The following is a 15,927-nucleotide window of genomic DNA, read 5'->3' as shown; positions in this document are numbered from 1 at the left end:
GCCGATGGAATCCCTTTAAGCCTTCCATTACCGTCAATTCTACGCTCGTTTCCTCGAAACTTAATTAAATAATGAATTTCAAATGCCAAATGCGTGAGAACGTAAGCAATAAGGAGTATAACGTGGACGTATGCGTTTCGTTCGATTAGAAACTTGGTAACCCTTCGAAAACCTTGTGCTAATAAAGGAAAATTAAAAGACGACGTTTGTGTTCACCCTTCCTTCTTCCTCTCCCTTACCCATTCTCACGAAACTATTCCAATTCGAAATCGAAATCAATTCGAAACCAACGTTTTCTTAGATTTTTCTTTCTTTTTTCTTTCTCCTTTATTATTTGAAACAATATTTATGAAAACAGTTTTCAAATATACTTATGTAAATCGTTTTAGAAGTACTATTAACTTGATTCACAAAGAACTGTAATTATGTAATTTCATTATTCAAAATAAGTAAAGAATTAGTTACAACAAAATGGCACTAGTTATAGTTGTAAGTATTGGATTTTATCCCAACAAGACGATAGTATAATTTTATAAAAATTAAAAAAGAATGTGTCGCTATAGAATAGGATTTATATTTTTATACGAATCAAATCGATGATGATCGTAGTAAAAGGAAAAAGTTACGTTCTTTCGTTCGGTCGAATCACATATCGAAAGAAAAAAAGGAAAAAAAGAAAAAGAAAAAGTAGGAAGAAGGAAGAAAAAGAAAGAGGGAAAAAAATGTCCGATTTACGGTGACGACAGGGTGATGCAAGTTCCAGACGAAATATTAAAAAGGCATCTTTTTGATCATCCAAATGCCTCCTCAAAGTATTTCGCAGTCGCTCTCTAGAATGCGAAAGTATCCATGGACATTGACGGAGTCCGTCAAAGAGAACGACGAAGAAAGGGAAGATCCATAGGAAGGAAATATTTCTTTGGTCAGTGCTTGGGGAGGAAATGGAAAGGTTGGTAGAAGGGCTCGTAGTATTATCGTTGAAAAAAAAGAGAGAGAGAGAGAGAGAGAGGAATGAAAGAAAAAAATTCTACGAATTTTCCATAAATTTTCCATACCAAAATACATACATGAAAACATTACCCATACTATCCATAGATTTTCAAAATTTCAACAACTAATCATCGACTATGTTCGTCTTTAAAAATAACGGGGGTCGATGACCTTAAACAAAAAAAAACACTTGTCACAAGCAACGATAAGTAACAAGCACGTTTATCGAGATGCGTTTAATGATGAGGAATAATAAAAAAGAACATAACAAAAAGGAGAAGATAAAAGAACGAGAGAAATAAGGAAATTGAAATTAAAATTGCTTTAATGACGATCTTTCTAAAATCTCTCTCGATTCGGATCAAGTAAAAAAGAAAGAAAGAGAGAGAGAGAGACATAGAGAGGAAGAGAAAGATAGAGATTCTTATATTTTGCCTTTTATTACAACTCGAGCAGAATGAAGCTCTTACCGAACGGAAATTCACATCGTTAATTAATTTTTCAACGACCGGTTGACCCACATTAAGAAGAAGCAGAAGAAGCAAAAGAGGATCTTTCCTTCGCTCTTCCTCGAAGATGAAAAACGATGAAAAAGCTCGTCTACTCTAGTGCTCCCCTTGGCGTAATCGCGACGACTGCATCTTTCTCTCAAGTGTTTACCCGGAAAGGAAACTCGTCGTGATTTAAATGAGTGGAAGTACAACACGAGTAAGTCGTTACGATCGTGGAACATAGAAAAAAAAAAAAGAAAGAAAGAAAGAGAGAGAGAAGAAGAAAAAAGATCAAACCAAAAGCATTATATAGTCCCGACTTGACACAGTTTCCATCCTGATATGCTTAATCGGGAAAACTCGTAGCAAACTTGAAAGAGATAAAGAAGCCTATGAAATATGAATTTCATTCAGGAATGATGAAAACGAGAACGATATAATAAAATCATAAGCAATAAAATTAATTAACCGTAGTTAAAAAAAAAAAAAGAACAAAAACAAAGAAAGGTATACGTTTTTTAAAATGAGCGAATGTTCCTTTCTCAAAACAACAACAACAACAACAACAACGAAAGCAGAAAGTAAATGAAAGAAAGAAATGAAAAAAGAATAAATTAATTAAACAAACAAACAAGAAAACAAACAGAAATCAAAAAGTAAGAAACGAAAATGATGCGTGACAATCCTTATACCTAGACGAAAAATAAGGAAGTACTTATACATCCTACATCACCTATCGCGGATGTTACGTTGATCTAACCGGCGATGAGGACGAAGCGAAGGGTAAAGGGTACCAAATGAGGTGACGAGAACTTGAGCCAGGCAAAGTCCATGGAAAGGGGTTCGTGGGGGTTTCATTATGGAGATCAAAGCAAGCAATCACTAGACAACGAGAAGAGACGGCTGAAACGAGGGTCGAACCACCGCCACTGCCTGAATCCAACTAACTCTCTCTCTCTCTCTCACTCTCTATTACGTTCTCTAACTCTCTCTTTCTCTCTCTCTCACATACATTCGCTCACTCTCTTATCCTTACTGCTCTTTCGTATATGTATACGTTTACATACGTTCGTAAGCACACCTAGCTACCTTCTCAGTCGCTAAATATCAACCCTGTGCAATGCTGTCGGTAGCTCGGTATTAGAATCTACCTACCTACCTAACTAACTACCTACCTACCACTACCATCAACATTACCATTACTATTACCATTACTACACTTTCTCACATCATCGTCATCGTCATCGTCATCATCGTCGTCGTCGTCGTCGTCGTCGTCGTCGTCGTTGTCGTCGTCGTCGTCGTCGTCGACGTCGACGATCTTATGGTTAGGTGTCACCATGCAACAAACCCCTTCACTCCTATGTTAAGTGTGCACCCTGTTGAGACTTGAGACGCGACGCAACTGTTAGAAGAGTTCTCTCTCTTCCTCTCTTTCTTTCTTTCTTTCTTTCTTTCTTTCTTTCTCTACTCTTCCTTTACTCTTTCTCTCTTACATATTTTCATTCTCACTCCTTGAATCGACTTTTTTCTTCTCGTTTCCACTGCCTTTTTCATCTCTCAGACGAGGCCTACTTTCCATTTCCCTTCTTCATTCACAACTTAAAGTTTCTAAGACAAAATCCACTCGCAAGGTGGCTCTTTGTATTTCTATCGCGTTTTTCCTTCCGGAAAGTTTGTTAGAAGAAAAAAGAAAGAAAATAGAAAGAGAGGAAGGAACGGAAAGAAGAAAACAAAAAATGATGATATTAAAACACGCTTATTTCTAATTATTAAATACGAATAAAAATAAAAAAAATGAATGTATCATTGACAAGTTCTTTCTTTTTTATTATTATTATTAAATCGCTTTACTCGAAGAAAAGAACGAATCCTTTTGTTAAAATCACTTTACTTGAAAAAGAAGATAAATAAATAAATAAATAAATAAATAAAAGGTTTACGATCGAAGTATAATAAAATATCGAGTAACTTTTCATCGAATTCATAAATAAATGTACTAAAACGTATCACTTGAGACGAACGATGTTCGATGCAATTCATTCAATGCATCCAACGAAGATAGATAGATAGATAGATAGATAGATAGATAGATAGATAGATAGATAGATAGATAGAAATAGAGATATAGAGAAAGAAAGAGAAAAAGAGAGAGGAACGGAGAGAAAAGGAAAAAGAAACAGAGACAGAAAGAGAGAAAAGGAAAGAAAAAGAGAGAGAGACAGAAAGATAAATAGATAGATAGAGAGAAAGAGAAAGAGATAGAAAGATAGAGAAAGAGAGTTAGAAAGATAGAGAGAGAGAGAGAGAGAGAGAGAGAAACAGAAGGAGAGAGAGAAAAAGAGATAAGTACCTACCTCTTTGGAATTTTCTTCGGTAGAAAAAAGTTTTCTTTTTTAACTCGAGAAAGAAACGATCCTAACGAAGGAGAGGACGCGCAACGAGGCGAGGTATGAGAGAAGAGCGAAGGGTGCCGAAGGATAACGAGGGAGTACGAGCAAAAGAGTGAGAGAGAGAGAGAGAGAGAGAGAAAGAAAATGGAGAGATATTCGAAGCATAACGAATACGCAAACGGACAAAGATAAATTCTAAGAACACTCGTCGACGACCTTTCAAGTACTTCTCAACTTTCGATTTTTTTTTTTTATCTTTCTTTCTACCTCTTCTCTTCTTATCTCTTTTCTATCTCTCTTTCTCTTTCTCTGTATCTTTCTTTCTCTCTTTCTCTTTTCTTATATAAGCTCATACGCATCTTGATGATCGTACAATCTTTTAATATCGAATTCTGATATCCGATAACGTGTAAGCTGATTTCTCGAAAGTCTGTGAAGTGTTCTCTGTCTCTCTCTCTCTCTCTCTCTCTCTCTCTCTCTCTTCGTTTCTGTTTATCTTCATTTCTTCCTTTCTTCTTTGAATTTCTCTTTCTAACAACTTTAAGAATCCAGAAAATGTCTCAAAGAGATCCTGGTCTCTCTTGCCAATTATTTTCTTCTTTCTTATATCGAGTAATAAGGAAAAACGTTATACTGTTAAGTTTGTATTTAATATCAAACCTATCGCTTGTATAAATTGTCTTCCTTAAACAAAAAAGAGAAAAGAAGAGAAAAGAAAGGAGAAGAAAAGAAAAGAAAAGTAAAGTAAAGTAAAGTAAAGAAAAGAAAAGACAACAAAGAAGGACATAAACCCGTTCAAAGATAACACCTTACAATTTCGTGATTTTTAAAGCAAAGTCCTTATTAATATACCAGCAGAGACGACAAACATACAACACGTATAACGTTTCGAGAAATTACGATGTTTGATGGGCCCATGTATCATGCCAGCTTGTATATAGAGACTTAAACGTACATACGATCTGTGTACACAGGATTATTCTATTACGCTATACATACATTCGCACAGCTTCACGTAGGAATCGCACTAAGGTGAGAGAGAAACAGAGAGAAAGAGAAAGATAGAGATACAGATAGAGAGAGAGAGAAAGAGAGAGAGAGGATTCGTGAGTACATAGAAAAGATGAATAGAGAAAAGAGATTAGAAATCTATCTACCACTGTATATATTTAAAGACAATCAACAAAGAACTATATATATATATTGATATATAAAATAAGATGAACGGAATATACGTTCGTTATGAACCCTTTATACATAATCCAAGTATTCTTTTTTATTTTTATACTATACTAAATAATCAGACATTGACCATAAGTTGTCAATTAATGATTAATTCCATAACAGAGGAACGAAATGATGTTTAAAAAGAAAGATAAATGAATAAATTATACACTCTTGTATAATTTCAAAATTATATAATATATGTATATATGAGGATAAGAATTATAACTTCTCGTTTTATAACGAGATAAAATTTGAAAACTCGTAGAACTCGTAGACACAAACAAAATAGATACATATGCTCTCATATTTTTTTCTCAAACAGGATACCCACATATTTACTTGCGTATGTACATATTGTAAAACGATTTCTGATTTAAAGAACAACATTGCTCCAAGCTGTATCATTACGATTAAGTAGAGTCGTTCGAATACCTTCGAACCGACTACAAAGTTCGTTTTTATTGCTACTAAACCGCCGCAATATCCTCGCATCTTGAACGACCTTATAGACCAATAAATTTCACGATATCGGGCTACCACGAAACGAAAACGGCGTGATTTCGCTATCTTCAAAAGATACCTAACTATGACTTGATTTATAATCGCATGACGTTTCGATATTCTTCTGTGTCTTAGATACAAAAGAGAAAGAAAAAATGAAAGAAAGTAATAGAAAATAATAAAAGAAAAAAGCATTCGAAAATTTCTTGTTATTTTATCGTACCATTTGAATTTTTCCACGTCGAAGAATTTCAAATAACGTTTGTCGACTAATACTCGTTACATTTCAATAGCGAAATCTCGATATTCCAGGTATTAAATATTTCTCTTTCTCTCTCTCTCTCTCTTTGTATATATATATATATATATATATATATATATATATATATATATCTTTCTCTCTCTCTCTCTCTCTCTGATTCCGCAAAAGGCAACTGAATATTCTGCTGCGTCACTTTATCCATCGAATGGCACTCTCATTATCGTGTTTATTCTCATACCCCCCGAAGCCGTGTTTAATGCAACGCTCGAGAGATTCAGAAGTAGAACGATTATTAACTATTTCGCCGGATATCGTTTATACCACCTCGAAACTTAATAGCCGATACAGCGAGAGAACTTCTGAAAGGCAATACAACGGAGAACGTGAATTTTGCGGTATCGGTTAATATTAAACTTTGATACGCGAGCGTACGCTCGAACATTGTTTGCGATATACCGCTAATTAAATACACGAGACAGTACTAACGATGAATCTTCACAAAATTATTGGTATTACTATTAAATGGTATTCGTTTTTAAAGACAATTAAAAAATATATATATATATACACGTATGTACGCACAAATGAGAATTGTCCTGAAGGATATTTCAATGCGAAAGTGATTTGTTGTTGTAGGAACGATGAAAAATAAAAAATATTCTATAGATCCGATTTTATCGTTTATATCTTGTAAAATATTCTCAAATACTAGAAACCATGAAATCGTCGTTTATTTAAAGATCTTCAAAATCGTAGTAAAATCAGTTTTACAATCGTATTAACGATATTATAGATCTTTATAGAAATACATATATAAGTTAATTTTAAATGGAATTTAAATAAAAAAATATATATATACATATAGAATGCACATAAAGAAAACATAAGATCAACAAAATACATTTATAAAAAAAAAAAATGTATAAAAATCTTTTACACATTTTTTAATCACTGCCATATTTTCTTCATGCTTTGTTTCAAAATTCAAAGTAGTTCCTTCTACCTATAAAAAAAACAATAAAATAATAATATCAATAATAAAAAAAATAAAAATAAAAAGAAAGGAAACGACTGAATAATTAAATCTGAGAAAAGAAAAATACATAAAATATTCGAATATTCCTCTATTGATTAATAAATCGTACAGACTATAGTTTCAATAAAATATCAATTACTAAAATCGATAGAATTTGAAATTCTTAAATATCAACCCATTCGTTCGATGACGATTTCAACGTTCCTTTTTTTTTCAATTCCCATAAATATGCACCCGTCAATGTCCTTGCAAGCATATTCACCATCACTATAGCAGCATCCATCGGCTATCAACGCACCGGCTGTTCTATGACGAGATCTTGGTGTCGAAAGCTTTCCCATATGTCCAAACGTCGAACGTGATCGAATTTCAAATCAAAATGGGAATGCATTTGACAGAGAGTTAAGAGTCTCTAACACCTTTACAAGAAATAACCTTCAACGACTTAACGCAAAAAAATTTCTTCTTCTTCTTCTTCTTCTTTCGATTTCACTTTTTCTTTTCTTTCTTCTTCTTCATTTCTCTCTCTCTCTCTCTTTTTTCTCGTTAGATTCGTCGACAAGGACGAGATAGAACAAGATCGATAAAGAACTCGAGGCAAAATAACAGATGCCCTTGAACAGGGTTATATCTTAATTAAGACGTCTCTTAAATTGATTCGTTCGATCCGAGAGAAATTCTTCAACGCGATCGTCGTTAGAAAAGAAAAAGAAAGATCGAAAAAAAAAAAGAGGAAAGATGCTGACGAAAAACTAATTGAATAAGTCGAATGAGATAAGTAAGAGAAAATTCTTCTTCTCTGAAAAGAAGAGATGTGAATCGTTAAGCCGCGTTTATGTCGTCGGGTTGTCAGAACTAGGCAAGCTTCGTCGTAAGCACTCAACGTCGTTTTACAGGTAATTGTTATTCGCGATACGTTCACCGTGTTGTCTGCTCGGTTGATCGGTTACTGAATAATAATAGCCCGTGATATCGCACCTTTATATAAACACGTAAACTACGTATGTACACAGAAGTGTGAGCGTGTCCGTTTGTTATGATGGCAACAACGGTCGGACATTAATCACTAAAAGATATCGAGATATGACATCTGTACACATGTTAAACAAATATATTTATTTATATTATGTAGGACATATAGGTACGTGTACCTATATTGTATTATTATCTATCGAAACGTTTCATCCATTTATTTACCCTACGATTATTTGCAAATAAAATTGTATATTTTTGTAGAAATCGTTTCGATATAAAAGTGAACAAAATAAATAAACGTATAAAAAGTGGACAGGAGTGTTATCGGTAAAATATTGTATAATGTATAGTGTAAAGAAAGATCGAGAGAGAGAGAGAGAGAGAGACAGAGAGAATGAAAAAATAAAAAAAGATCGAACGAAAATACTACCTATGAAATTATTTACAATTGCTTTCTGATACAATGGAAGTGAATGTAAATATTTAATCGAGAACGCCATAAATATCAATGTACAGTGACTTTTATACTCGTTGCAATCCTAATTTATTTACACGTTTGATCGCCGAATATTCGACTTCGTTATCATGGGATTTCTTTGGATTCGAAAACTAAAAATACGAACCAACGAAATCGTGTGAAATGTTTACGAGACGATAACGCATCGATAGACAAGAGTCTGGTCTTCTTCGACTCGATACTTTCTCGCTTCGTATGAAATTTAAATTCATTAAATTAAAATTCACCGCGATACGACGGGGACGCGTCACTCGAATATAAAGAGAATAATTTTCTTCACGGAGATGATTATGCGAGTGGAACCGATTTCCATGTCTTTTTCTCACGACTCGATCCAAATCAATGAAATTCTTAACGAAAAGTTCTTAACGATTTTTTTTCTCTTTTCTTCTTCTTCTTCTTCTTTTCTTTTCAAGAAATTCTTGAAAGTTTAACGTTTCTTTTATAAATGATCATGGTATAAAAAAATAAATGAAATAAGAAATATCATCGGACAAAATCGAAAACACGGATTATACGTGAATGTAATTTATTCGTTTAAAAATTTTTACGCGAATTTATTGAACGACTGGATAGAAATACATAAAAAGAATAAAAATGCTTTACTGAGATATAATAAAAAGCATTTTTATTTCTCGCATCAGTATTTTTCTTAATTAATGATAAGTATTTCATTAAAAAAAAAAAAAAAAATGGTCGAGATATATATATATATAAATATTTTGATCAATATAAATAATTATCGTCAGAATTGCTTATATTACATACTGATAATTTATTACAAATACTGATCATGTATTTCTTAAATTTTGAAAAATGTTAGTCAAACGTTTAAAAACACTGACGTTTAAAAATAAATAAAGATCATCTGAAAAAAAGAAAAAGGAATCACTTTCTTGTAATTTGCTCGTGTAAAACGAGTTTGCTCCTTGAAAAGAATAATCTCACGTTTCCCAAAAGATTCTTCAAAATTGTAATTTCTCCCTTTCTTAATGGATAACAAGAACAACGCTTTGCGTAAAATAAAATTGATAACTCCGAACGATCATAACGAATAATCCATAACGAATGATTCATAACGAATCGCGAAGAATATCTTTATACGAAATTTTCATGACAACGAGAAAAACGATCGAAAGAAATCGTTCGAAAAATTATCTTTCTATATCATTTATTTTTCTTGTTTTCATTTGTTGCTTTTGTTTCCCTTCCTTATTTTTTTTTTCGCGAACAAGATGTCACATCATCCGAGTGACCACGATAATACTACTGTATCCATTACACAAAGGCCACTCTCTTTAGATCTAGAATCCCTAGAAACCCGTTACAAGATAAACCTCAACGCACGGCTCTGTCGTCTCTTTGACGTTCTAATACGTTGTAGCTGTCCTCTACATTGTAGTTGGACTGGTCGCTTATCTTATACATCGAGAGAGTATACTCACTAGTGTAGCATTATTTTAGATTTTAGGAAGAGCTTAGAGAGAGAGAGAGAGGGAGAATGAGAAAGAGAGAGAGAGATAACACGACGCAAGCTCAGAGATTACGTATGCAGGTATGTGTGTACTTACACAAGCGTACGCAAGTATGTAAACGTAATCAGCAAGTACAAAGCCATTAGAGTATTGAAGCGTGTATATGAGAAAGGAGAGGGAGAGAAAGAGAGAGAGAGAGAGAGAGAGAGAGAGACTGCTTTGGCGCCATATGGCTGCTGGCTCCCTTCAACCGTAAACGTATGGGGTACGTGCAAGTACCTATGTACCCGCGTATACCCGCCCCATGAACGCACCATGGGGGTACCTAACACATAGAGAAGCAAGGGAACACGCGAAAATCCACTCTCGAACAGCCGCAGAAGCTCGTGAATGCGCGGATTACCCATTGTTATCGTGTGTACAGCCCCTCCACGAGAATATATATATATACTTAGATGTATATATATATACTTGTATATTATATATTTATTTATATATATGTGTGTGTGTGTATATATATGTATATTTTCATACAGCGTACCAACAATCGAAAGAGAATGTCTTGTCTAATTAGTTAAAATACTATGGTTAAATAGAAACATCTATGTATTTAAACACACACAAATACAATACATATATATATATATATAGCTTCATTGTCCTTGTTCTATATTAATAGTAATTAAGTAAGAGGAAACATGTAAATACCGAAACATAAAATACCGTAAAATACTTGCGTTTTACGGAGTTGAGATTTTAAAAGAAACGAAAGAACTGAGAAACATTGTTCGTCGTTCGGCGTACTTGATAAAAAGAAAGAGAAAAGGAAAAAGAAAGAAAGAGAAAAAGCTTTGCAAAGAGTTCACCTCCGAAAGAAAAATTAACGATCGACCGGTAAGAGTGTGCCTTTATCGATCACGATTTGACCAAGATCGATATCTTTCCTTCTCACGTTTTCGGTGAATAGATTCGCCAGGAGAGAACTCGTTGAAGTAGGTATTTAAGCTTTTGCGGCGGTAGGCAAGCCGTCAACAGCTGGCCTGAGTAAACACCTCGGGTGAGAGGGTAGTTGGCTGACCCTTTTATACTTTACTTAGACGACGGGAAGGTCTTGTGAGTGTCCTATGAAAGGGAATTCAAGATCACCTTTATCATTGATTCGTGATTAATCCAAAAAGAAGTACTAGATATAAGATGGAGTCTCGATAGAAATATTCAAAATGAAAAGAAAAAAGAAAGGAAAAGAAATAAAAAGAAATTAGAAAAAGAAAGAAAGAAAGAAAGAAAAATCCAACTACTGTTTTCTTCGAAATCAGAATGCAAAGAAAGTTCGTCCAGTTTAAAACAAAGTAAATTTTCAATGGATTCGCTTTTACAGCTTCGACCAACGAACGAACGAACAAACGAATGAACGAACGAACGGACGAACGAACGGACGGACGGACGAACGGACGGACAGACATACGGACCGACACATTGTAATTAAATTCCAACGTCAAGTACGCCCACCCACCCTAAACGACCCTGCCATATTGCTCCGTCGTATCTTTCTGAGCTTTTGCAACGGTATATTCTCTCGTCCACCCTCTGCGCCAGTAACCAGATATTTCGCAGTAAAACGCAGCGAACGCAACAACGTACGCGTACCTGCACCCCCTCTTTCTCCTCTCCCCCTACTTCACCTCATCCACCTCTCCCACTCCATCTCCCTCCCATGTAAATTGAGAAGGGAAAGGGTACAGACTTTTTTTTTTCTTCTTCTTCTTCTTCTCTCTCTCTCTCTCTCTCTCTCTCTCTCTCTCTCTCTCTCTCTCTCTCTTCTTGTCATTTTACTCTACCCTGGTAGACAAGTTGCAAATGCAAATCGTCGTTTATCCACGAATTTTACCAACGATTGTAACCTAACGTATATATGTACTACATATATACATAAACATATATCTTCTCGAGGTTTTCGTTAACAAGAAGATTAGAATTCTGGTGAACGAGCTAACCGACTCTATAGCTACGTTACATACGCGTATCACATTGTAAACTGGTACGAGAGTAAGAGAAGCATGAGAGAGAAAGAGAAAGAAAAAGATGCTAACCTCGAAAACTTTGCTATTTTTCTTATCCAAAGAGATAAAATGATTTTTCCTGAATTTTTCACGGTTATATCTCGCGCGGAAGCGAGATGGAAAATCGCACGTCAAGAGATAGGAGCCCTTTATTATTCAACGTTTACCTTCGACCCCCTTCACCACCTTCCCCATAACGTTCTCCCAATGGTACCCACTCCTCTTTATCTCTTTCTGTTCTTATATTCGCCCTTCTCCTCACGTTATTCGTTTCTCTCAGGAAAATTCTTCTCTCTCTCTCTCTCTCTCTCTTTCTCTCTTTCTCTTTCTCTCTCTCTCTCTCTCTCTCTCTTTCGGTAGGTATATAGCCAAGGAGCAGAGAGTCCTGCACGAGTGCGGAAAAGGCCAGAAGAGGAGCGAGAAGGTTTCTAACGAAAACAATAAAGGGGATTCTTTCCAGGCCGGCGAGCCAATCCTTCTCGAGCACGCTCTTTCCGTCCTCTCTTACACATTTTTCCCTCGACTTTTGTTCCACGCTTTACGAAAAAAAAAGAAAGAAACAGAAAATGAAATAAAAAAAAGAAAAAGAAGAAAAAATAAAACAGGTAAAAAAAGACGAACTTTCGTACCTCGTACTTTCAACTTTTTTCTCTCTTTCTTCTCTTTTTTTTTTTTTGTACTTCTTCTCCATACCTTTGTTTCCCTTGTTTTCTTCTTCGACCATCCGAAATACTTCGTTAATAACTTACGGGAGTCCGATGAAAAAACATTTATAACGCGATATCTGATCTGTGTTACTTATATATGTGTAAAATAGTTTTTATAAATTTCTTTTCTATTTTTATCGTATAAAAGTTTATTTATTATTTGTTTATTTATTTATTTATTTATTTTGTTATTTATTGTGTATAAAAAAATAATATTTACAAATTTCTTTTCCAGAACTATCGAACATAGATTCATTTATTATTTTCCTTATTATTTATATAAAAAAAAGAGAAAAGAGACTGCTATTTATAAATTTCTTTTCCATTTCTATCGTATAAAAATTTATTTATTAATTATTTATTTATTTATTTATTTGTTATATATAAAAAAATAATATTTACAAATTTCTTTTCCAGAACTATCGAACATAGATTCATTTATTATTTTCCTTATTATTTATATAAAAAAAGAGAAAAGAGACTGCTATTTATAAATTTCTTTTCCATTTCTATCGTATAAAAATTTATTTATTATTTATTTATTTATTTATTTATTATATATAAAAAAAATAATTACAAATTGCTTTTCCATCACTATCGAATAAAGATTTATGTATTATTTTCCTTATTATTTATAAAAAAAAGAAAGAAAGAAAGAAAGAAAGAAAGAAACTGCTGTTTATAAATTTCTTTTCCATTTCTATTCAATTCTTTTAACTAAAAAGAAATCGTTACCGATAACGCTTCCCAATCTCATTTTCTTTGAGACAGAAATTGGAAAGGCTTTTGGCAATGCAAAATGAACGAAGGTTAAACGTTTAAAGGATCAGTTCGATGCCCGCATAAAGTGTACCAGTCTAAATCCTTTTTCCCTTCCTTTCTTTTATCGGGGACCCTTGAAAGATAGATTCGATCTGATACCAGATTGGACCAAAAAAGAAAAAAAAAAAGAAAATAATAAAAAGAAAAAAAAAGAAAGAAAAAAGAAGAAAGAGAAAAAGAAAGACAAAATTATACTAATGAATTCTTAAAATCGAGTATGAAGAAGACGCGAATGTAATCATTATCCTACTCTTATTGAAATAAAAGGATCGAATGAAATTAATTAAAAAGTTATGAATGAAAACAAGAGAAGAAGAAGAAGAAGAAGAAGAAGAAAAAGAAGAAAAGAGATAGATAAATGGATAGACAGATAGATAGAGAGAGATACGAAGCTCTCGTCGTCGTCTCTTCGATACGTGTACTGATTCAACTCTGAAGAGCAATAATTAACGCTTTAATTGATTTGTTACCGGCTCGTTTCGAGAGAGCATAAACGCGATGAATAGATTGCTATGGGTTCAAAGATTTCATAGCCTCTTATAAAGCGTTCTTAAAGTCTATTACCGATCATTTATATCGTCGTCTACGATAATATACCTATTACACCAAACATTCTAAAACCAAATTATTATTTTGACGATGTCACGACAGAGAAATTCTTAAAGGATTACTCTCTAAAGTCTGTGCGATCATTATATCAAGAGAAATTCACTAAAGAACACGTTCAAAGGATTTCTCACTCATTCTCCTCTCTCTTTAACTATCCTTTTCTTTCACTTTGATAAATCACCTTTCAGTTCCCTTTTAGCATGTTAAACAAACACGCAAATCCTTCACTTCAAATGCTATCAATACAAACTAATGCAATTTTCAATAGAAACAAGTCAACTCGTAACATCCTTAGATAGATCATTAACGATAAATACAACGTAGATGAACGAAATAAATCCGCTTAATTGGTTATTAAATAGTACGCGAATTAGAGAGTAATTTAGCTCGGTCTCTAAGTATGGAAGGATATAGAAGCGACTCTAAGCCATTATACACATTCTACAGACTCCATTAGACAAGCGAGCAACCTTCTCTTTCTATTCAACTCTCCTTCCTATCCTTTTCTCTTTCTCTCTCTATCTCTCTCTCTCTTTATATATATATATATATATATATATATATCAGCATTTCACCTGAAACGTCATCGTATATTAACGTCGTCTTAATACCACCCTTCACCTATACCTAGACTTCCTTCGTTCGCGTTTGCTTGTAAGCTACATCCGTTTCCTTATCTTTCGAGCTTATGTGTTGGCCGCGAAAAGGACGTAATCAAAATTGACGTATCAAACGAAGCGAGATAAAACGACGAACGGGAATATAATCGGCAAAGTTTCCAACCGAAATGAACCTTTTATCAGTATGACTATATATATATATATATATGTTAGAGTTATAGGAAGAATTCAGTCTAGCTTTTGATCTTAAAGAGGAAATATTACTCGTTTGTCGTAGACGAAGACTAAAAAAAGAAAACAAAGATATACTATATACATGATGACACTACAAAGAAACGATCCAGATCGAATATGTACTGGTAACAGATTATACTCGCTCTTATATACGTATACAGTATGTACCACATGTACTCGAGATTCTACAGAAGGCGAAAGACCGCAAGAGAGATAAATAGATAGACAGATAGATGGATAGATAGATAGAGTGAGAGAGTGAGAGAGAAAGAGAGAGAGAGAGAGAGAGAGAGAGAGAGAGAGAGAGAGAGAGAGAGAGAGAGTATCACTTGTTGCAAGGAAATACGATGATCCAGTAGACACACGGGAAATCCCCTTTGCAATCTAAATTGCATTTACGCCGTGTGGATTCTCTAGTGGCGAATTTCTCTCGAGATTTCCCCGTCCATCTCCCGCGAGTCTCTTAAATTCAATGGAAAAGAGAAACGACATAACGATTAACGCGGGAGATTCGTCAATTAAAAATTTAAAAGATATAAAATCCGAATCGTGTATAATACGTCTAGTCAAAATCGTTAAAAAAAAAAAAGAAGAAGAAAAAAGAATTCATTGCTTATTTTACGTTATTACTTCGAGACGAGAATTTCGATGTTCACGTGTATCCATTGATGCATATTTATGTGCACACCAAACACCCGTGCGGCCATTTTTTTTTCTTCTTTTCTTTTTTTCTACTTTTTTTTTTGTTTTTTTTTCCTTTTTTGTTTTTTAACGAGCATTAAATTTCAGATTTTTGAAAACGAATCGAGCCGACATTCGAGCTGACATAATCCTACTAGATATACGCAAATGTCCCTATAGATACACGCGCAAATATATATACTTTTGTGTATATATGTATATACATATATCTATCTATATACACACACACACATACAGATATATATATATATATATATATTTTTGTACTCTGTGCAATCGTGAAACGCGAGTTTCTGGCACGTTCGC

Source organism: Vespula vulgaris, chromosome 4 (genome assembly GCF_905475345.1).
Source record: "Vespula vulgaris chromosome 4, iyVesVulg1.1, whole genome shotgun sequence".
In the NCBI taxonomy this organism is placed as follows: Eukaryota; Metazoa; Arthropoda; class Insecta; order Hymenoptera; family Vespidae; genus Vespula; species Vespula vulgaris.
Note: the sequence above shows the minus strand (reverse complement) of the source record.